Source organism: Arachis stenosperma, chromosome 4, assembly GCF_014773155.1.
Source record: "Arachis stenosperma cultivar V10309 chromosome 4, arast.V10309.gnm1.PFL2, whole genome shotgun sequence".
Lineage (NCBI taxonomy): Eukaryota > Viridiplantae > Streptophyta > Magnoliopsida > Fabales > Fabaceae > Arachis > Arachis stenosperma.
The window spans coordinates 91,087,191-91,110,573 of record NC_080380.1 but is presented as its reverse complement, the minus strand read 5'-3'; the positions used below and the strand labels follow the sequence as shown (position 1 = coordinate 91,110,573).

At 40.4% G+C, this 23,383-nt stretch overlaps 1 non-coding gene across 1 annotated transcript; it reads right to left on the bottom strand.

Moving 5' to 3' along the window:
• Positions 1-1,351: 1,351 nt before the first annotated feature.
• LOC130978622 (small nucleolar RNA R71) lies at positions 1,352-1,459 on the bottom strand. The gene has a single exon (XR_009086244.1). It is a non-coding gene; the product is annotated as a small nucleolar RNA R71 (small nucleolar RNA).
• Between the last annotated feature and the right edge of the window lie 21,924 nt (positions 1,460-23,383).

Here is a 23,383-nt window from a genome sequence, read left to right as displayed (position 1 = left end):
ACTGGCGTTTTAAACGCCAGCCAGGGTACTGGTTGGGCGTTTAACGCCAAAAAGGGTGCATTTGGGCGTTAAACGCCAGAATGTATACCATTCTGGGCGTTTAACGCCAGGATGGTGCTAGGGGGAAGATTTGTTTTCAAATCAATTTTTTTCAAATTTTTCAAAATCAAATCTTTTTCAAATCAAATCTTTTCAATCAAATGTTTTCAAAATCAATTTTCCTTTTAAAAGATACTTACTAACAATTAATGATTTGATTGAACATCACAAGATTGTTACCTTTTCTGTTGAGAAAGGTTTGAATGTTTCAAATCATATCTTTTCTTGTTAGGCAAGTCATTCATTTTAAAATCATATCTTTTTCAAATGGTTTTCAAATCATCTTTTAAAAATGTTTTCAAATCATATCTTCTCAATCACATTTTTTTTTTAAACTCATAACTTTTCAATTAAATCTTTTTAACCACATCTTTTTCAAACAGTTTTCAATCAAATCTTTTAATTTCTAATTTCAAAATCTTTTTCAAAAATCACTTGGTTTCTTTTCCACTTGATTTTCGAAAATCAATTGATGTTTTTCAAAAATGTTTTCAAAGTATTTTAATTAATTTTCGAAAATCTTCTTCCCTCCTTCCCACATCCTTCTATTTATGGAGTGCCACTCCTTCTCAATGCACAATTCGAACCTTATCTAACTAAAGTTCGAATTATCTTCTCCTTCTTCTTTCTATTTCTCTTTTCCTCTGACACTTAAAGGAATCTCTATACTGTGACATAGAGGATTCCACATTTTCTTGTTCCCTTCTCTTTCATATGAGCAGGAGCAAGGACAAAGGCATTCTTGTTGAAGCTGATCCTGAACCCGAAAGGACTTTAAAGAGAAAGCTAAGAGAAGCCAAAGCACAACTCTCTTTAGAGGACCTGACCGAATTCTTCAAGGAAGAAAACATGGCAGCAGAAACAACAACAATGCAAACAATGCAAGGGAGGTGCTGGGTGACTTTACTGCACCTACTCCTGATTTTTATGGGAGAAGCATCTCTATCCCTGCCATTGGAGCAAACAACTTTGAGCTTAAGCCTCAATTAGTTTCTCTAATGCAACAGAATTGCAAGTTCCATGGACTTCCAATGGAAGATCCTCATCAGTTTTTAGCTGAATTCTTGCAAATCTGTGACACAGTCAAGACTAATGGGGTTAACCCTGAAGTCTATAGACTGATGCTATCCCTTTTGCTGTAAGAGACAGAGCTAGAATATGGTTGGACTCTCAACCTAAAGAAAGCCTGGACTCATGGGAAAAGCTAGTCAATGCCTTCTTGGCAAAATTCTTTCCACCACAAAGATGGAGTAAGCTTAGAGTGGAAGTCCAAACCTTTAGACAAAAGGATGGAGAATCCCTCTATGAAGCTTGGGAAAGATACAAACAATTAATCAGAAAATGTCCTTCTGACATGCTTTCTGAATGGAGCATCATAGGTATTTTCTATGATGGTCTCTCTGAACTATCTAAGATGTCCTTGGATAGCTCTGCAGGAGGATCTCTTCATCTGAAGAAGACGCCTGCAGAAGCTCAAGAGCTGATTGAAATGGTTGCAAATAACCAATTCATGTACACTTCTGAAAGGAATCCTGTGAACAATGGGACTAATCAGAAGAAAGGAGTTCTTGAGATTGATGCTCTGAATGCCATACTGGCTCAGAATAAGATATTGACTCAACAAGTCAATTTGATTTCTCAAAGTCTGTCTGGAATGCAAAATGCACCAAACAGTACTAAGGATGCTTCATCTAAGGAAGAAGCTTATGATCCTGAGAACCCTTCCATGGAAGAGGTGAATTACCTAGGAGAACCCTATGGAAACACCTATAATTCTTCATGGAGAAATCACCCAAATCTCTCATGGAAGAATCAAGAGAGACCTCAACAAGGTTTCAATAACAATAATGGTGGAAGAAACAGTTTAGCAATGGCAAGCCTTTTCCATCATCTTCTCAGCAACAGACAGAGAGTTCTAAGCAATACTTCTGACTTAGCAACAATGGTCTCTGATCTAATAAAGACCACTCAAAGTTTCATGAATGAAACAAGGTCCTCCATCAGAAATTTGGAAGGACAAGTGGGTCAGCTGAGCAAGAAAGTTACTGAACTCCCTCCTAGCACTCTCCCAAGTAATACAGAAGAAAATCCAAAAGGAGAGTGCAAAGCCATAGACATGGCCGATTCTGGGAGGAAGGAGAGGCAGTGAACGCCACTGAGGAAGACCTCAATGGGCGTGCACTGGCCTCCAGTGAGTTCCCCAATGAGGAACCATGGGAATCTGAGGCTCAAAATGAGACCATAGAGATTCCATTGGACTTACTTCTGCCATTCATGAGCTCTGATGAGTATTCTTCCTCTGAAGAGGATGAGTATGTTACTGAAGAGCAAGTTGCTAAATACCTTGGAGCAATCATGAAACTAAATGACAAGTTATTTGGAAATGAGACTTGGGAGGATGAACCTCCCTTGCTCACCAAAGAACTGGATGACTTGTCTAGGCAGAAACTACCTCAAAAGAGGCAGGATCCTGGGAAGTTTTCTATACCTTGTACCATAGGCACCATGACCTTCAAGAAGGCCTTGTGTGACTTAGGGTCAAGTGTAAACCTCATGCCCCTCTCTGTAATGGAGAAATTAGGGATCCTTGAGGTGCAAGCTGCAAGAATCTCATTAGAGATGGCAGACAATTCAAGAAAACAAGCTCATGGACTTATAGAGAATGTTTTGGTGAAGATTGAAGACCATTACATTCCTACTGATTTCATAGTCCTAGAGACTGGGAAGTGCATGGATGAATCCATCATCCTTGGCAGGACCATTCCTAGCCACAGCAAAGGCTGTGATTGATGTTGATAGAGGAGAGTTGATCATTCAAGTGAATGAAGAATCCATGGTGTTTAAGGCCCAAGGATATCCCTCTATCATCATGGAGAGGAAGCATGAAGAGCTTCTCTCAAAACAGAGCCAAACAGACCCCCACAGTCAAACTCTAAGTTTGGTGTTGGGAGGCCACAACCAAACTCTAAGTTTGGTGTTGAAACCCCACATTCAAACTCTAAGTTTGGTGTTGGGAGGTTTCAACACGGTTCTGAGTGTTTCTGAGGCTCCATGGGAGTCCTCTGTCAAGCTAATGACACTAAAGAAGCGCTTGTTGGGAGGCAACCCAATGTTTTATAATTAATTATTTTCTTTGTTATTTTATCTTTTTTGTAGGTTGATGATCATAAGAAGTCACAAAAACAATGAAAAAGCAAAAACAAAATGAAAAACAGGAAGAAAAACAGCACACCCTGGAGGAAGATGCTGCTGGCGTTCAAACGCCAGTCAGCCTAGCAGTTGGCGTTTAACGCCCAGTCTGGCACCTTTCTGGGCGTTTAACGCCAGAAAAGGGCACCAGACTGGCGTTAAACGCCAGTAAAGGGCAACAACCTGGCGTTAAACGCCAGGAATGGGCACCAGCCGGCGTTTAACGCCAGAAATGGGTCAAAACGTGGATTTGATGCCATTTGGTGCAAGGATGACTTTTCCTTGACACTACAGGATCTGTGGACCCCACAGGACCCTACCATCACTCTCTCTCTTCTTCCCCCATTCACCAATCACCTCAACACCTCTTCACCAAAAACCCCTCACCTATCAAATCCCATCTTTCTCTTCACCACTCACATCCATCCTTCATAAAACCCCACCAACCTCACCCTTCAAATTCAAACCACTTTCCCTCCCAAACCCACCCTCAAATGGCCGAACCTTTACCCCCTCTCTCCTATAAATACCCTTCTTCAACCCTTCATTTTCACACAACCTAAAGACCACTTCTTCCCCCTTTGGCCGAACACACTACCCTCCCCCTCTTCTCATTTCTTCTTCTTCTACTCCTTTCTTTCTTCTTTTGCTCGAGGACGAGCAAACATTTTAAGTTTGGTGTGGTAAAAGCGTTGCTTTTCGTTTTTCCATAACCATTATGGCACCAAAGGCCGGAGAAACCTCTAAAAAGAGGAAAGGGAAAGCAAAAGCTTCCACCTCCGAGTCATGGGAGATGGATAGATTCCTCTCAAGGGTGCATCAAGACCACTTCTATGAAGTTGTGGCCTTGAAGAAGGTGATCCCCGAAGTCCCCTTTTTACTCAAAAAGGGTGAATATCCGGAGATCCGCCATGAGATCCAAAGAAGAGGTTGGGAAGTTCTCACCAACCCCATTCAACAAGTTGGAATCTTGATGGTTCAAGAGTTCTATGCCAATGCATGGATCACAAAGAACCATGACCAAAGTGTGAACCCGAATCCAAAGAATTATCTTACTATGGTTCGGGGGAAATACTTGGATTTTAGTCCGGAGAGTGTGAGGGTGGCGTTCAACTTGCCTATGATGCAAGGAGATGAGCATCCTTACACTAGAAGGGTCAACTTTGATCAAAGGTTGGACCAAGTCCTCACAGTCATATGTGAAGAGGGCGCACAATGGAAGCAAGATTCAAGAGGAAAGCCGGTCCAATTGAGAAGGCATGACCTCAAGCCCGTGGCTAGAGGATGGTTAGAGTTCATACAACGCTCAATCATTCCCACTAGCAACCGGTCCGAAGTTACCATAGACCGGGCCATCATGATCCATAGCATCATGATTGGAGAAGAAATAGAAGTTAATGAGTTGGAGTTGACATAGAAGGAGATATCCCCATTGATGAGGACAAGCCCATCACCAAGAAAAGGATGGAATACACAAGAGACCCCTCTCATCAAGAAATCCCTGAGATTCCTCAAGGGATGAACTTTCCTCCACAAAACTATTGGGAGCAACTAAACACCTCCCTAGGAGAATTAAGTTCCAACATGGGACAACTAAGGGTGGAGCATCAAGAACACTCCATTCTCCTCCATGAAATTAGAGAAGATCAAAGAATCATGAGGGAGGAGCAACAAAGACAAGGAAGAGACATTGAGGAGCTCAAGCACTCCATAGGACCTTCAAAAGCAAGGAAGAGCCGCCATCACTAAGGTGGACCCATTCCTTGATTTCCTTGTTCTTTATTCCCTTGTTTTTCGAAATTTTTAGTGCTTTATGTTATCCATGCTTGTGTCTTATGATCATTAGTGTCTTAGTGTCTATGCCTTAAAGTTATGAATGTCCTATGAATCCATCACCTTTCTTGAATAAAAATGTGCTTAATTGAAAAAGGAAGAATTGCATGAATTTTGAATTTTATAATAGTTTAATTATTTTGATGTGGTGGCAATATTTTTGTTCTCTGAATGTATGTGTAAACAGTGCATATGTATCTTGAATTTGTGGTTCATGAATGTTGGCTCTTGAAAGAATGATGAAAAAGGAGACATGTTACTGAGGATCTGAAAAATCAATAAAATGATTCTTGAAGCAAGAAAAAGCTATTCAAAAAAAAAAAAAAAAAAAATCGAAAAAAAAAAAAAAAAAAGAAAGAAAAAGAAAAGAAATAAAGTTGTGATCCAAGGCAAATAAGAGTGTGCTTAAGAACCCTGGACACCTCTAATTGGGGACTTTAGCAAAGCTGAGTCACAATCTGAAAAGGTTCACCCAATTATGTGTCTGTGGCATGTATGTATCCGGTGGTAATACTGGCAGACAGAGTGCTTTGGGCCACAGCCAAGACTCAATAAATAGCTATGTTCAAGAATCATCATACTTTACTAGGAGAATCATTAACACTATCTGGACTCTGAGTTCCTAAGAAGCCAACCATTCTGAATTTCAAGGGATAGATTGAGATGCCAAAACTGTTCAGAGACAGAAGGTTAAAAGCCCCGCTCATCTAGTTAATACTGATCTTCACAGATGTTTTGGAATTCATTGCATATTCTCTTCTTTTGATCTTATTTGATTTTCAGTTGCTTGAGGACAAGCAACAATTTAAGTTTGGTGTTGTGATGAGCGGATAATTTGTATACTTTTTGGCATTGTTTTTAGTATGTTTTTGATATCTTTTAGTTAGATTTTAGTACATTTTTATTAGTTTTTATTTAAAATTCACTTTTCTGGACTTTACTATGAGTTTGTGTGTTTTTCTGTGATTTCAGGTATTTTCTGGCTGAAATTGAGGGACCTGAGCAAAAATCTGATTCAGAGACCAAAAAGGACTGCAGATGCTGTTGGATTCTGACCTCCCTGCACTCGAAGTGGATTTTCTGGAGCTACAGAAGCCCAATTGGCGCGCTCTCAACGGCGTTGGAAAGTAGACATCCAGGGCTTTCCAGCAATATATAATAGTCCATACTTTGTCCAAGATTTGATGGCCCAAACCCGCAAAGCAATCCGGCCTCAGGAATTCCAGCGTTAAACGCCGGAACAGGAATAAAAGTTGGAGTTAAACGCCCAAACTGGCATGGGAGCTGGCGTTTAACTCCAGAAAAGTTCTCTACACGAATTTCCTTGATTGCTCAGCCCAAGCACACACCAAGTGGGCCCGGAAGTGGATTTTTATGTCATTTACTCATCTTTGTACACCTAGGCTACTAGTTATCTATAAGTAGGACCTTTTACTATTGTATTTGTATCGAGACTTTGGTAGCTATCTTTGTTTTATGCTATCTTAGATCTTTGGGAGGCTGGCCATTCGGCCATGCCTAGACCCTGTTCTTATGTATTTCAACGGTGGAGTTTCTACACACCATAGATTAAGGGTGTGGAGCTCTGCTGTACCTCGAGTATTAATGCAATTACTATTGTTCTTCCATTCAATTCCGCTTGTTCTTTTACCAAGATATCACTTGTTCTTCAACATGATGATGGTGATGATTGACGCCCATCACCACTCTCACCTATGAACAAGGTGATTGACAACCATTCTTGTTCTACAAGCATTCGAGGCTTAGTGAATATCTCTTGGATTCTTCGGAGTCTTCGTGGTATAGGCAGGACCTGATGGCAGCATTCAAGAGAATCCGGAAGGTCTAACCTTGTCTGTGGTGTTCTGAGTAGGATTCAATGACTGAATGACTGTGACGTGCTTCAAACCCTGAGGGCGGGGGCGTTAGTGATAACGCAAAAGAATCACTGGATTCTATTCCGCGCCTGATTGAGAACCGACAGATGAATTCCGCTATGCCGTGACAGGACATATGCAATCGCTTTCACTGAGAGGATGGGAGGTAGCTGCTGACAACAGTGAGACCCTATACGAGCTTGCCATGGAAAGGAGTAGGAAGGATTGGATGAAGGCAGTAGGAAAGCAGAGAGACGGAAGGGAAGGCATCTTCATACACTTGTCTGAAGCTCTTACACCAATGATATACATAAGTATCACTATCTTTATCTTTATGTTATTTTCGTTCATCATCATATACATTTGAGTTTGCCTGACTAAGATTTACAAGATGACCATAGCTTGCTTCATTACTAACAATCTCCGTGGGATCGACCCTTACTCACGTAAGGTTTTATTACTTGGACGACCCAGTGCACTTGCTGGTTAGTTGTGCGAAGTTGTGTAATGCCATGGTATTAAGCGCACCAAGTTTTTGGAGCCATTACCAGGGATTATGAGAGTTGTGAAAAAGTATAGTTCACAATTTCGCCGACCAGTACTGCTTCTGCAAGAGTTTGATATAGAAATAAGAGACAGAAAAGGGACAGAAGATCAAGTAGCAGATCACCTGTCCCGAATAGAACCAGTGGAAGGGGCGTCCCTCCCTCTCACTGAAATTTCTGAAACCTTTCCGGATGAGCAACTGCTGGCCGTCCAGGAAGTGCCATGGTTTGCAGACATTGCAAACTACAAGGCAGTAAGATTCATACCCAAAGAGTACAGTAAGGTGCAATCAAAGAAATTAATCACAGATGCAAAGTACTATCTTTGGGATGAACCATATCTCTTTAAGAGATGTGCAGACGGAGTAATCCGTAGATGTGTGCCTGAAGAAGAAGCACAGAAGATCCTTTGGCATTGCCATGGATCACAGTATGGAGGACATTTTGGAAGTGAACGAACAGCCACAAGAGTCCTCCAAAGTGGCTTCTACTGGCCTACTCTCTATAAAGATTCCCGAGCATTTGTGCTTAATTGTGACAGTTGCCAAAGATCAGGCAACTTACCTCACAGTTATGCCATGCCTCAACAAGGAATCTTGGAGATTGAGTTGTTTGATGTATGGGGCATTGACTTCATGGGACCTTTCCCACCATCATACTCAAACACTTATATTCTGGTGGCAGTGGATTATGTATCCAAATGGGTGGAGGCTATTGCAACACCCACCAATGACACTAAAACAGTGTTAAAATTCCTCCAGAAACACATCTTCAGCAGATTTGGTATCCCTAGAGTGTTAATCAGTGATGGGGGCACTCATTTCTGCAATAAACAGCTTTATGCTGCTCTGGTTCGTTATGGAGTTAACCACAGGGTGGCTACTCCATATCACCCACAAACTAATGGGCAAGCTGAAGTCTCAAATAGAGAACTCAAAAGAATCCTGGAACGGACTGTAATTAACCGTAGAAAGGATTGGGCAAGAAGCCTGGATGATGCTCTGTGGGCTTACAGAACAGCATTTAAGACCCCTATAGGGACCTCTCCATACCAGCTTGTGTATGGAAAGGCGTGTCACTTGCCAGTGGAACTGGAACACAAGGCCTACTGGGCAACCAGATTCCTGAACCTTGATGCCAACTTAGCTGGAGAAAGACGATTACTCCAGTTAAATGAGCTAGAGGAATTTAGACTCAATGCTTTCGAAAATGCAAAAATTTTAAAAACTTGGTGGACGAAATTGTGATCACTATGTTCTTCTATCTTTTGAGCTTTAGTATGAATATACCCTTAGGGCACTGTTTATTTTCTTTATTGGAATTCACAACTCCGTTCAACTAACCAGCAAGTGTACTGGGTCGTCCAAGTAATAACCTTACGTGAGTAAGGGTCGAATCCACAGAGATTGTTGGTATGAAGCAAGCTATGGTCTCCTTGCAAATCTCAGTTAGGCAGATTAAAAAGGTAATTGTGATTATTGGATTGTAAATAAAAAGGAACAATAAAAGGGATAGAAATACTTATGTAGATTCATTGGTGGGAATTTCAGATAAGCGGAATGGAGATGCTGTAGAGCTCTCGGACGCCTGCTCTCCCACTGCTTCTACTCAGTCCTTCTTACTCCTTTCCATGGCAAGCTTTGTATAGGGGTTCACCATCAGCTGTGGCTACTTTCAATCCTCACGGGGAAATATCCTATGCGGCTGTCACTCGCACAGCTAACCAGTCTAGAGGCATCACCCATGGTTGATAGCTACATCCCATCCTCGCAGTGAAAGCTAATGCTCACGCACTCTATCACAGTACGGCCAATCACCGGTTGGTTCCCTCCCCTACTGGAATAGAATCCCTCTTTTGCGTCTGTCACTAACGCCCAGCAGGTTACAGGTTTGAAGCACGTCACAGTCATTCATTACCGGAATCCTACTCGGAACACCACAGACAAGGTTGGACTTTCCGGATTCCCAGGATCCTACTCGAAACACCACAGACAAGGTTGGACTTTCCGGATCCTCATAAATGCCGCCATCTATCTAGCTTATACCACGAAGATTCTGTTGGGGAATCTAAGAGATACACATTCAAGCCTTGTTGCATGTAGAACAGAAGTGGTTGTCAATCACGCGCGTTCATCAGTGAGAATAGTGATGAGGGTTATCTAACTCATCACATTCATCATGTTCTTGGGTACGAATGAATATCTTGGAATAAGAATAAGATAGAGATTTGAATAAAAGAAAATAGAACTTCATTAATCTTTGAGGTACAGCAGAGCTCCACACCCTTAATCTATGGTGTGCAGAAACTCCACCGTTGAAAATACATAAGTGAAAGAGGTCCAGGCATGGCCGAATGGTGCCAATGGTGCAAGGTATTAAGAACTTGCCAGGATCTTGCTTCTTTTGAGGTAGAGTTCTCTGAATCCAAGTATCTAGTTCACTAATGAGCAAGGGAGGTTCACTTTCCCAAGTCTCATTACCAAACAGCTTGGCATTCAGCTTCATGATAGCTCCTAAATATTGAGCAACTTGCTCTCCAGTCACATCTTCATTCTCTTCAGAGGATGAATATTCTTCAGAGCTCATGAATGGCAGAAGGAGATTTAATGGAATCTCTATGGTCTCTAGATGAGCCTCAGATTCCTCTGGATCTTTAATAGAAAACTCCTTCTTGCTTGAGGAACATCCCAGGAGGTCTTCTTCACTGGGATTTTCGTCCTCCTCCTCCTTTGTGCATTCGGCCACTTTGACTATGTCAATGGCCTTGCACTCTCCTTTTGGATTCTCTTCTGTATTGCTTGGGAGAATACTGGGAGGAGTTTCAATGACTTTCTTACTCAGCTGGCCCACTTGTGCCTCCAGATTTCTAATGGAGGATCTTGTTTCATTCATGAAACTAAAAGTGGCCTTTGACAGATCAGAGACTATATTAGCTAAATTAGAATTATTTTGTTCAGGATTCTCTGTCTGTTGCTGAGAAGATGATGGATATGGCTTACTATTGTTCAGCCTAGCACGTCCACCATTATTAAAACCTTGTTGAGGTTTTTGTTGATCCTTCCAGGAGAAATTTGGATGATTTCTCCATGATGAGTTATAGGTGTTTCCATAAGGTTCACCTAAGTAATTAACCTCTGCCATGGCAGGGTTTTCAGGATCATAAGCTTCTTCAGAAGCTGCCTCTCTAGTACTGTTGGATGCATGTTGCAATCCATTCAGATTTTGAGAGATCATGTTGACCTGTTGTGTCAACACTTTGTTCTGAGCCAGTATGGCATTCAGAGCATCAATTTCAAGAACTCCTTTCTTTTGAGGTACCCCATTGTTCACGAAATTCCTCTCAGAAGTATACATGAACTGGTTGTTTGCAACCATGTCAATGAGTTCTTGAGCCTCTTCAGGCGTTTTCTTCAGGTGAATAGATCCACCTGCAGAATGATCCAATGACATTTTCGAAAATTCAGAGAGACCATAATAGAATATATCTAATATGGTCCATTCTGAAAACATGTCAGATGGACATCTTTTAGTCAGTTGCTTGTATCTTTCCCAAGCTTCATAGAGGGATTCACCATCTTTTTGTTTGAAGGTTTGAACATCCACTCTCAGCTTGCTCAGCTTTTGAGGAGGAAAGAACTTATCTAAGAAGGCAGTGACAAGCTTATCCCATGAGTCCAGGCTATCCTTGGGTTGTGAATCTAACCATACTCTAGCTCTGTCTCTTACAGCAAAAGGGAAAAGCATGAGTCTGTAGACTTCAGGATCAACTCCATTTGTCTTCACAGTCTCACAGATCTGCAAGAACTCAGTTAAAAACTGATAAGGATCTTCAGATGGAAGTCCATAAAACTTGCAGTTTTGTTGCATTAAAGCAACTAGTTGAGGCTTAAGCTCAAAGTTATTGGCTCCAATGGCAGGAATGGAGATGCTTCTTCCATCAAACTTGGACGTTGGTTTTGTGAAGTCACCAAGCATCCTCCTTGCATTATTATTATTATTTTTGGCCATCTCCTTCTCTTGTTCGAAATTTTCTAGAAGGGCTCTTCTGGATTGTTGTAATTTAGCTTCTTTTAATTTTCTCTTCAGAGTCCTTTCAGGTTCTGGATCAATTTCAACAAGAGTGCCTTTATCCCTGTTCCTGCTCATATGAAGGAGAAGGAAACAAGAAAAGAAAGAGGAATCCTCTATGTCACAGTATAGAGATTCCTTTATGTTAGTAGAAAAAGAAAGGGGTATAAGAATGAAGAAGGGGGTTCGGATTTTTGATGAAGAGAGGTGAAGAGAAGTGTTAATAATTAAATAATTAAATAGAAGAAGAAAAGAGAAGAGAAAATTCGAAAATAATTTTTGAAAAGGAGTTAGTGATTTTCGAAAACTAGAGATAAAATGTAATCAAAATTAAAACATGAAACAATTAATTAATTAAAAAGAATTTTTGAAAAAGAAAGAGATATTTTCGAAAATAGAAGAGGGAAAAGTAGTTAGGTGGTTTTGAAAAAGATAAGAAACAAACAAAAAGTTAGTTAGTTAATTGAAAAAGATTTGAAATCAAATTTGAAAAAGATAAGAAGATAGTAAGTTAGATAAGATATTTTGAAATCAAATTTTTGAAAAAGATAAAATTTTTTGAAAAAAGATAAAATAAAAGATAAAAAGATTTAATTTAAAAATTTTGAAATTATTTACTTCACTAACAAGAAACTACAAGATAAGATTCTAGAACTTAAAGATTGAACCTTTCTTAACAAGAAAGTAACAAACTTCAAATTTTTGAACCAATCACATTAATTATTAGTGAATTTTCGAAAATTACATATAAAGATAAGAAAAAGATTTTGAAAATATTTTGAAAAATATTTTTGAAATTTTCGAAAAATAAATAAAATTTGAAAAAGATGTGATTTTTTTTTTTGAAAAAGATTTTGAAAAGATAAAATTTTTAAAATTGAAATTTTGACTTGACTTGTAAGAAACAACTAATTTTGAAAATTTTTGACCAAGTCAACCAAAAATTTCGAAATTTTGGAGGGAAATAAGGAAAAGATATTTTTTTGATTTTTAAATTTTTAATTATGAGAGAGAAAAACAACAAAAATGCTCAATGCATGAAATTTTTAGATCAAAACAATGAATGCATGCAAGAATGCTATGAATGTCAAGATGAACACCAAGAACACTTTGAAGATCATGATGAACATCAAGAACATGATTTTGAAAAATTTTTGATGCAAAGAAAATATGCAAGACACCAAACTTAGAAATCTTTAATGCATGGAAAACATGAATGCAAAAATGCACATGAAAAACAACAAACAAGAGGACTTATCAAGAACAACTTGAAGATCATGAAGAACACTATGAATGCATGGGATTTTCGAAAAATGCAAGAAAAATTTTTTAAAGCATGCAATTGACACCAAACTTAAAAATTGACTCAAGACTCAAACAAGAAACACAAATATTTTGATTTTTATGATTTATTAATTTTTTGGATTTTTATTTAATATTTTCGAAAATAAAGTTTTGAAAAAAACGAGAAATAAAAGAAAAATTTTGAAAAATATTTTTGAAAAAGAAAATTACCTAATCTGAGCAACAAGATGAACCGTCAGTTGTCCATACTCGAACAATCCCCGGCAACGGCGCCAAAAACTTGGTGGACGAAATTGTGATCACTATGTTCTTCTATCTTTTGAGCTTTAGTATGAATATACCCTTAGGGCACTGTTTATTTTCTTTACTTGAATTCACAACTCCGTTCAACTAACCAGCAAGTGTACTGGGTCGTCCAAGTAATAACCTTACGTGAGTAAGGGTCGAATCCACAGAGATTGTTGGTATGAAGCAAGCTATGGTCACCTTGCAGATCTCAGTTAGGGAGATTAAAATTGGATTATGGGTTTAAATCTGATTAATAAAATAAAAAAGAAAATACATAATAAAAAGGATAGAAATACTTATGCAGATTCATTGGTAGGAATTTCAGATAAGCGGAATGGAGATGCTGTAGAGCTCTCGGACGCCTGCTCTCCCACTGCTTCTACTCAATCCTTCTTACTCCTTTCCATGGCAAGCTTTGTATAGGGGTTCACCATCAACTGTGGCTACTTTCATCCTCACGGGGAAATATCCTATGCGGCTGTCACTCGCACAACTAACCAGTCTGGAGGCATCACCCATGGTTGATAGCTACATCCCATCCTCGCAGTGAAAGCTAATGCTCACGCACTCTGTCACAGTACGGCCAATCACCGGTTGGTTCCCTCCCCTACTGGAATAGAATCCCTCTTTTGCGTCTGTCACCAACGCCCAGCAGGTTACAGGTTTGAAGCACGTCACAGTCATTCATTACCGGAATCCTACTCGGAACACCACAGACAAGGTTTGGACTTTCCGGATTCCCAGGATCCTACTCGGAATACCACAGACAAGGTGAGACTTTTCGGATCCTCATAAATGCCGCCATCTATCTAGCTTATACCACGAAGATTCTGTTGGGGAATCTAAGAGATACACATTCAAGCCTTGTTGCATGTAGAACGGAAGTGGTTGTCAATCACGCGCGTCCATCAGTGAGAATAGTGATGAGGGTTATCTAACTCATCACATTCATCATGTTCTTGGGTACGAATGAATATCTTGGAATAAGAATAAGATAGAGATTTGAATAAAAGAAAATAGAACTTCATTAATCTTTGAGGTACATCAGAGCTCCACACCCTTAATCTATGGTGTGTAGAAACTCCACCGTTGAAAATACATAAGTGAAAGAGGTCCAAGCATGGCCGAATGGCCAGCCCCCCCTAAACGTGATTAATAGCCTCTTAGGATGAAGAATAAAACAAAACTGAGACCAAAGATGTCTAATACATTAGTAAATCATCCTATTTATAATAAACTAGCTCCTAGGGTTTACATGAGTAAGTAATTGATGCATAAATCCACTTCCGGGGCCCACTTGGTGTGTGCTTGGGCTGAGCTTGATCAATACACGAGCAGAGGCTTCTCTTGGAGTTGAACTCTGAGTTATGACGTGTTTTGGGCGTTCAACTCCGAATAATGACGTTTTTCTGGCGTTTAACTCCAGAAAGCAGCGTGTACTTGGCGTTCAACGCCAAGTTGCGTCGTCAAATTCCGAATAAAGTATGGACTATTATATATTGCAATTTGGAGGTCTGGATGTCTACTTTCCAACGCCAAGAAAGCTCTGGATGTCTACTTTCCAACGCCGTTGAGAGCGCGCCATTTGGAGGTCTGTAGCTCCAGAAAATCCATTTCGAGTGCAGGGAGGTCAGATTCCAACAGCATCAGCAAAAAGATGGTGAATTCCTCTATGAAGCTTGGGACGTCCAAACCTTCAGACAAAAAGATGGTGAATTCCTCTATGAAGCTTGGGAAAGATACAAGCAATTGATCAAAAGGTGTCATTCTGACATGCTTTCAGAATGGAGCATCTTGGATATATTTTATGATGGTCTGTCTGAATTGTCCAAGATGTCATTGGACCACTCTTCTGGTGGATCTCTTCATCTGAAAAGAACCCCGCTGAAGCTCAGGAACTCATTGAGGTAGTTGCAAATAATCAGTTCATGTACACTTCTGAAAGAAATCCTGTGAGTAATGGGATGACTCAGAAGAAGGGAGTTCTTGAGATTGATACTCTGAATGCCATATTGGCTCAGAACAAACTATTGACTCAGCAAGTCAATATAATTTCTCAGAATCTGACTGGATTGCAAGCTACATCCGGCAGTACTAAAGAAGCCTCCTCTGAAGGAGAAGCTTATGACCCTGAGAATCCTGCAATGGAAGAGGTGAATTACATGGGAGAATCCTATGGAATCACAAATAATTCTTCATGGAGAATGGGATGACTGCACATCATGTACCTTTTTTTTTATCTAAAAGGACCATAAAAAGAGCATAATCTCATTGAATCAATGCAATTTCATGAACCAAATGATATATTATGGTACATTGCTTTGAAATGGGTTTGTGCTGAATTTTAGGTGAAAAGAGCAACAAAAGGGGAAGGAAATAACAAATAAAGTTGGGTGTGTGATAGGCAGGCGGGAACCGTATTAGAAGAGATTCTCTCAATGAAAGTTACGTTGCAAGTATAGCACTACCAACAAAAATTCTTGCGGATCAAATTTAGAGTGGAATTGGTTGTCACAAGTTCAACCCCAATGAAAATAACCAAAGTATTTAAACCTCGGGTCGTCTCACGAAGAATGGGCAAACATGTGCTTCAACATTGGTTAGAAATCCGGGGTTGTGATTCATTGACAAGAAAGTAAATTGAGAATCTTAACAAACAAGCAATTGGAAATGTAAGGAACTAATATAAACAATGAGCAAGATGTGAATGATTTCAAACTAAGGAAACAATATTCAATCTAATTCTACTCTTAACTAAATAATAGCTACAATTAAGCAAGACAAGACAATTGAGAAATTGGTTTTCAAATATGAATGATAAAAGTAACTCTCGGTTAGGCATGGGAATTGGGGTCACTATCCTTGTCTAACAACCATATCTTGACAATTATGAGGAGTCGAACTCATTAAGTCTACTTCCAAACTTGAAGTACGTCAAATGGTTTGGTCAAGATTAACCCATAAGTCCTCACCTCACTACTAATTAACCTAGTAGTAGGATATTGTTCATGAGTATCAAATTGACCACTAAGAACTCTCAAATCATCAAATCCGTTAGACCCAATGACTCAAGTTTACCCAATTCCCTTGGCCTAAGCCAAGAGTAAAAAGAACTACTCCATAATTAAAGTAAACAATTCATCAAACACTTGGTAAGCATTAACAAAAGACATGTTCAACTTGCAATTGAATTGAAATTAACAATTACCCACTAACAATTATCAACTTACAATAGCTCAAGCAACACAATGTAGCATAGAAATCATCAATCAAACATCAACAAGTCAAGATTCATAACATTCATGAATTGGGTATAAAGTAACAATTGACAAAATTCATAAACTAACACAAGATATGAGTGAAAATATACTAAGAAATTCAGATTAAACAACCAAAGGTAGCAGGTAACAAAACCCAATTCAGAATTAACAAGGAAGATCAAATCAAAGCTAGATCTAGAGAAGAACAAGGGTTTCTTCCTCTAGAGAACAAAGAACCTAAAAAAACTAGAAAAATTGTGTCTTAGTACAAAATGATTGATCCCCCCTTTCTCCCTAGCATCCTTGGGTCTTTTCCATGCAGAAGCAGCCTGAATTTGGGCCCATTGAGCATCAGAAATTGCCAGGCATGATTTCTTTTAATAAGGTCACGTGCAGCTTCCCGCGCGTGCGCGCCATGTATGCGCTCGCGCCGATTGCTTCTGAGATCCACGCTAGCGCGCCAGTTGCGCGTGCGCGTCGGTGGAAATTCTTTGGCCTACGCGGATGCCTCCCTCCTTGCGCACCGCTTCCAGCTATCCTCATCCACAGGTGCGCGTGATTTGCGCGTGAGCGCCGATGCTGCAGTTCCCAAAATCCAATTCTTCATGTTCCTTCCTCTTATGCATGCTTTCCTTCTCCCTTCTAGGCCATTCTTACCCTACTAATTCTGAAATCACTAAACAAATACGTCACGGCATCGAATGGAAATAAAGAGAATCAAAATATAGCAATTCTAAGGTAAAACAAGCATGTTTTCTACAATGGAGCAATATTGGTAAGTGAACACAAAACCATGCATTTCTTGTGAATAAGTGTGAGAAATATTGATAAAAACCCCCAAAATAAGCACAAGATAAACCACAAAATCGGGGTTTATCAAATTTCCCCACACTTAAACCAAGCATGTCCTCATGCCTAAAATAAAAAGACCAAAGATCATGGTTAGAAAGGGTTTATGAAATGCAAACTATCTAAGCGAATGTATGCAACTAATGTAAAATTGTCTATCTACTTGGTCAAGGGTAAATCCTTCTTCCAAGAACACATGTGAGTATATGGGGTAAAAATGGTGTAATTAATGAATCCTACCAATTCACATATCATTATGAAGTGCATATGACTTGCTAAACGAATGCTTGTGAAAGCCGGGAACAAGGAGTTGAGCGTCGAACCCTTACCGGATGTGTATCAGCTCTATGCGCTCAAGTGTATAGGGTTCATCACTCAATCCTCTCCTACTCATGCTTTCCAAGATTTGTCTTTCATCTAACAATCAACAATGACTTAATGCATGCTTACAAGTATCATGAGGTCTTATCTATGGGTTGTAACGTGGCCAGGGTGAGGGTAAGGATGCATATGGTCAAGTGAGCTTAAAATTTGAGTCCTTGATTAACCTAGAATCTCACTAGACACATAAAACAACCTATACAACTATGATACATTACCTAGCCATCCTTGAGTCCCAGTTTTTGCACACTCATGTGTTCCTTTCAATTCGTGTCCCATATGCATTGTTTTCACTACTTTATCTTAGGGCATTTTTGTCCCTTTTTATTGTCTTTCTTCTTCTTCTCTTTTTTTTTTTCTTCTTTATATGTATATATATTCTTTCTTTTCTTTTCTTTTTCATTTACTTTCATATATACACATATGGAATTTTCCTTCTTTTTTTTTGGTCTCCTTTTTCTTGGGGTTCATGTACGAAAAATTCAATGTATATGGCTCAATCATGCACTACATGAGTATGTTCCTAAATCCCAAAATTCTTAATTACGATACACCTTTATATCTACCTAAGTCCCCATGTATACCCTCCCAATTACATGACACACATCCTAACTCTCCTAAGCTAATAAAGGATCCAAATATAAGGACATTTATTATTTTTCGCTTAGGGTTGTTGGTGTGCTCTTTTTAGAAACAAAGGGGGTTTATCATAGGCTCAAAATTGGTTAGCAATGATAAATAAAAGGGTTAAGGCCATTTGGGAAAAGTGACTATTGGAATGATGGCCTCAATCATGTAAATGCATTCATACATAAAGTAATGGACATATAGAATCAGACAAAGCAAGGATTGCGATCATAGAGAGAGAATAATGCACACAAGAATGGGAATTAATGGTTAGAAGATGTAACCATATAATTGGCTTAAAACTTACATGCTTGTGTTCTTAGCTCAGTCACTATGTTCCAAAATACATTCTTACAGCAAGTTCATAACAAAAATTTTTGGTAGGGTAGGATACCCCAGAACACAGTTTCTTGGAAAAGAAGTTATTATTTGACCAAGCAACTCTATAGAGACTAATTATCATGCAAGAAATATTTACAAGCAAGACTAGCTACACATGCAATGTACTAACTACTAAGCAAGAAATGAATCCATGGGTATTGAAAGGAAGAGAGTGTTACCCATGGAGATCGGTCGAACGACCTCCCTACACTTAAAATTTAGCACGGTCTTCCATGCTACTAAGAATGTGCAAGGGATGGTCGGAACCGGAACCTTCACTATCCTCTTCCTCAGAGCACTCATCACTTGGGTTGGAGGTGGATGTGGATATTGCAGGTTCTTCCATGCGAGGGGTAACACAACACAAAAGCTTCTTGATGTGAGTGTATCGGCATTGGTTGCGCCGCTCATATCTATCAATCTTCCGGTGTAGATCTTCTATCCTTTGATGAGTGGATCTTTGCTGCGGTGGTGATGATGAGGTGGTAAGAACAATAGGTGGTGGGACTATGGCAAGGCTTGGGTTGTTCATGGGAAGATGTAAGTATTTTCTTGTTGGGACCACATCACCCTTAGCTGGAATTATAGCTTTCACATCTGTGGCTTCCCAAGGAACACCCGTAGTAGCAACTAAATCAGATACCAAAGCTAGAAATGGCAAATTGCCCCGGTCGTGGATTTGACCCATCGCTTGCCTGACAAGAGGCGGAATGTTCACCGGTCTCCTTGTGTGAACACACCAAACAAGCAAGGCAAGATCTACCATGAAGGATGATTTGTGGGTGCTAGGTAGGACATAGTGAGATAGGATCTGAGCCCAATCCCTAGCTTCCACAGTAAGATAACGTGCGTCAATACACTTGGGTCACATCCGGAGTTGACCTTGGGTCCAAGATGATTCTGGCTCAGCAATGACTTGGAGGATCGAGTCCTAGTCAAATCCAGACTTCTCCCACTGACGTAAGACCTCTTGGTAGCCATCCATGTCACTTGGTACTGGTAGGACATTAAGCACTTGTTGAATAGCCTCTTCTGACACCGAGACTTACTTCCGGTGCACATACACCGATTAAAGAGAGGGAAGATGGTAGTTAGTGTAGAATTCTACCACCCATGAGAGGTTGACCTCTTGTTGTTTTCTTAGAAGAAACTCCCATCCTCGTTGTTCAATGCGGGGTAGAATATAAGGAGCAACCTTGGCCGGTGGAGCGAGTAGATGCTCAGCATGATAGTTCCTCTCAACCGTGAAGGGGAACATAAGTTCACAGAAGCGGTTGGGGAACCGTGAAGTATCTTTTGCCGGTTTGCTCCTTTCATTATCATCAATAAAAGCGGGCGCTTTTGCCTTTTTAGATAGAGGTTTGGCTCTTAATGAAGAGTGCGCCTTAGAGCGTGACTTTGGGGGTGCCCTCTTTGCGGCTAGTTTCCTTAAAGCTTTCTCCTTGCCTTTCTTGGTGGCCATCCTGAAAGGAAAGGGAAAGAAGGGAATTGTCAAACCCAAAGCATTAACTTAATAAACATGCGAGTGGAATGTGTGCCCAAAAGAGATAGTGTAACAAAGTAATCATAGAAGTATAGGTCACAACACTTGGCATGGGATGCATGAGGGAGTAAGGCATGCGATATGGCATGAGAGGAATGATCTCAAGCATCCAAAACAAAGAGCAAGTCATCTTCAATGGTTGTCTAATTGGCAAGTAACAAGTAAAATGTGTTCAATGCACTTAGAAGAGAGCAAGTGAATGAGGAGGAGGCACTAAATTGAAGATATATGATGAGAATAACCCAAAATGGCATATGTGCATTTCCTCGAACACTTGGCGTGCAATTATCAAGCAATGAACATTTGAAGAGATACTCAACCAATTAGAAGTCCAAAATGAAGTAGCAATCATCACACAACATCATAACAAAGATAATAATATCAATCAACAAAGATCCATCAAGTAATCAAAGTTCAAATTCAACATCCATGGTAGAACAAAAAGAAGAAAAGTAAACAAGTAAAAGGAAGAGCAAGCAGGATAATCAAGAAACTAGAAAAGAAAGTAAGCAAGTCAACAGAAAAATCTAACTAGAAAAAGAAATGATGCAAAGAAAGATAATAGATGAGATTAGGGAGGAAGTAGAACCTTGAAAGATGTAAAAGAACAATGTTAAGGTTCTTGTTAAAGATAAGAAAGAGATGGAAGAGATGTAGTGCCACCGGAGAAGGTGGTGGTCGCCGGTGAGTGGCCGGAGACAATGGTGGTGGAGAATGAGAGGGGAGGGTAAGAGAGGTGATGGAGAAAGAAGAAAAATAGGAGGGGGAGAAGAAGCAGGGCATGCAGCTTTAAAACTGGCTAGCGCAACCTGCGCGTGCGTGCGCAGTGTGCTGACGCGCAGATAAAGAGAGATCAAGGGACGCGAGCGCGTCCTTGGCGCGTTCGCATAGGCACAGATGTGCCTCTGGCACAGAGTAGGCATAACTCTCTAGTTTTTATACCAAAGTTGGCGTGCAGCTCAGGTGCGCAGACGTGCACACTGCGCTGACGCGTGCATGATGACGTTGGCGACCGGGGCGGACGCGCGAGGTGCGCAGACGTGCCAGTGGGAACACAAGCTGGGCATGAACATGGCACAACTCTCTGGATTTTTTACAGGAGAGATCAGGTCATACCATCGGCGTGCACGCGCGCAGTACACTGGCGCGCAGGGGTTGACATGAGACGGGCAAGAAATGGGCACGAAGTGGGCATGACTCTCGGGTTTTAGGCCCAAGGGTGGAAATGCACCACCGGCGCGGCCGCGCGCAGTGCGCTGACACGCCGGTACCCAAACTACCTTTTCTCTTTTTTTTTTTTTGGTAGGTGTTTTGGCTAGCATGCATGAGAACACTTCACAAATTCATGCATCATTCAAAACATAGCATTCTCTCTATTCCAACAGATCATCCATACCAAAATGATGAAGTTTATCTAAACATCCTAGTTAACCAACAAAAATGACAACAACTAGAATTCCTATGCAATCAACAACATCAAGAAATCACAAAATTCTCAAAAATCTAAACAAAAAGCAAATGGTATACACAAGGAAGATCTTACCACGGTGGGGTGCCTCCCACCAAGCACTTTTCTTTGACGTCCTTAAGTTGGACGGTCAGTCGCTTAAACTTCTCCTTCTTTAGGTGCATCCTTCAGTAGGAACACCTCTAGCTCCCTTGGGAGCTTGTAGCCATGATTCTTCTTCACTCTATGTCCATTCACCTTGAAGGTTGCTTCACTTTTAGGATCAAAAAACTCCACCATTCCATACGGCTTTATCTCTTTTACCTTGAAAAGTCCTTCCCATCTGGAGCGGAGCTTGCCAGGCATGAAACGAAGCCTCGAATTGTAGAGGAGCACCTCATCACCTTCTTGAAAGTCCTTTTTCCGGATGTGATGGTCATGGAATGCTTTGGTCTTCTCCTTGTAGATCCGGGCATTCTCATATGCTTCATTCCTCAAATATTCGAGCTCCTCTCGCTGTAATTTTCTAGCTACTCCTGCTTAGGTCAAATCCATGTTGCATTGCTTTACCGCCCAATAGGCTCTATGCTCAATTTTCACTAGAAGGTGACATGCCTTCCCATAGACAATCCGAAGGGACTCATCCCTAATGGGGTCTTGTAGGCCGTCCTATACGCCCATAGTGCATCTCCTAATCGGATGCTCCAATCCTTCCTTTGCGGATTGACTACTTTCTCCAAAATTCTTTTAATCTCCCGGTTGGATACTTCTGCTTGTTCGTTGGTTTGCGGATGATAAGCGATGGCAACCTTATGCACCACTCCATAGCGCTTGAGCAATGCCTCTACCTTCTTGTTACAAAAGTGGGATCCTTGGTCACTCACGATTACTCATGGTGACCCATAACGACATACAATGTTATTCCTAATGAAAGAAATGACGGTATTGGCGTCGTCAAGGCAGGTAGGTATTGCTTCTACCCACTTTGACACATAGTCAACCACTAACAGAATATATAGATACCCACTTGAGTTAGGAAACAGTCCCATAAAGTCAATGCCCTATACATCAAATATCTTACAAAACAACATAGGTTGTTGAGGCATTTAATCCCTTTGGGATGTGTTTTCCGACTTTTGACACTGATGGCAAGACATACATAATCGGTTAGCATCCTTGAATAAGGTCGGCCACCAGAATCCATAATCCAACACCTTTTTTACGGTCCTTTGTGGGCCAAAGTGGCCACCACACTCAGACGAATGACAAGATTCAAGAATGGATTGGATTTCAGGCTCTGGGACACATCTTCGAATTACTTGGTCTACTCCCCTCTTCCACAAGTGAGGGTAATCCCAAATATAATATTTGGAATCACTCCTCAACTTATCCCTTTGGTGTTTAGAAAAGTTAGGAGGGAAGAGTTTCGCAACCAAGTAGTTCACCATTGGGGCAAACCAAGGAAAGCTATTCGACACAGCATGCAAACTATCTAATGGGAATGAGTCATTGATCGGAAATGGATCATATTTTAAATTCTCAAGGCAGCTTAAATGATCTGCAACCAAGTTTTAAGATCCACTCCGGTCCCTAATCTCAATGTCGAATTCTTGCAAAAGTAAGATCCAACGTATGAGCCTAGGTTTTGACTCATTCTTTGACAACAAGTATTTCAAAGCTGCATGATCCGT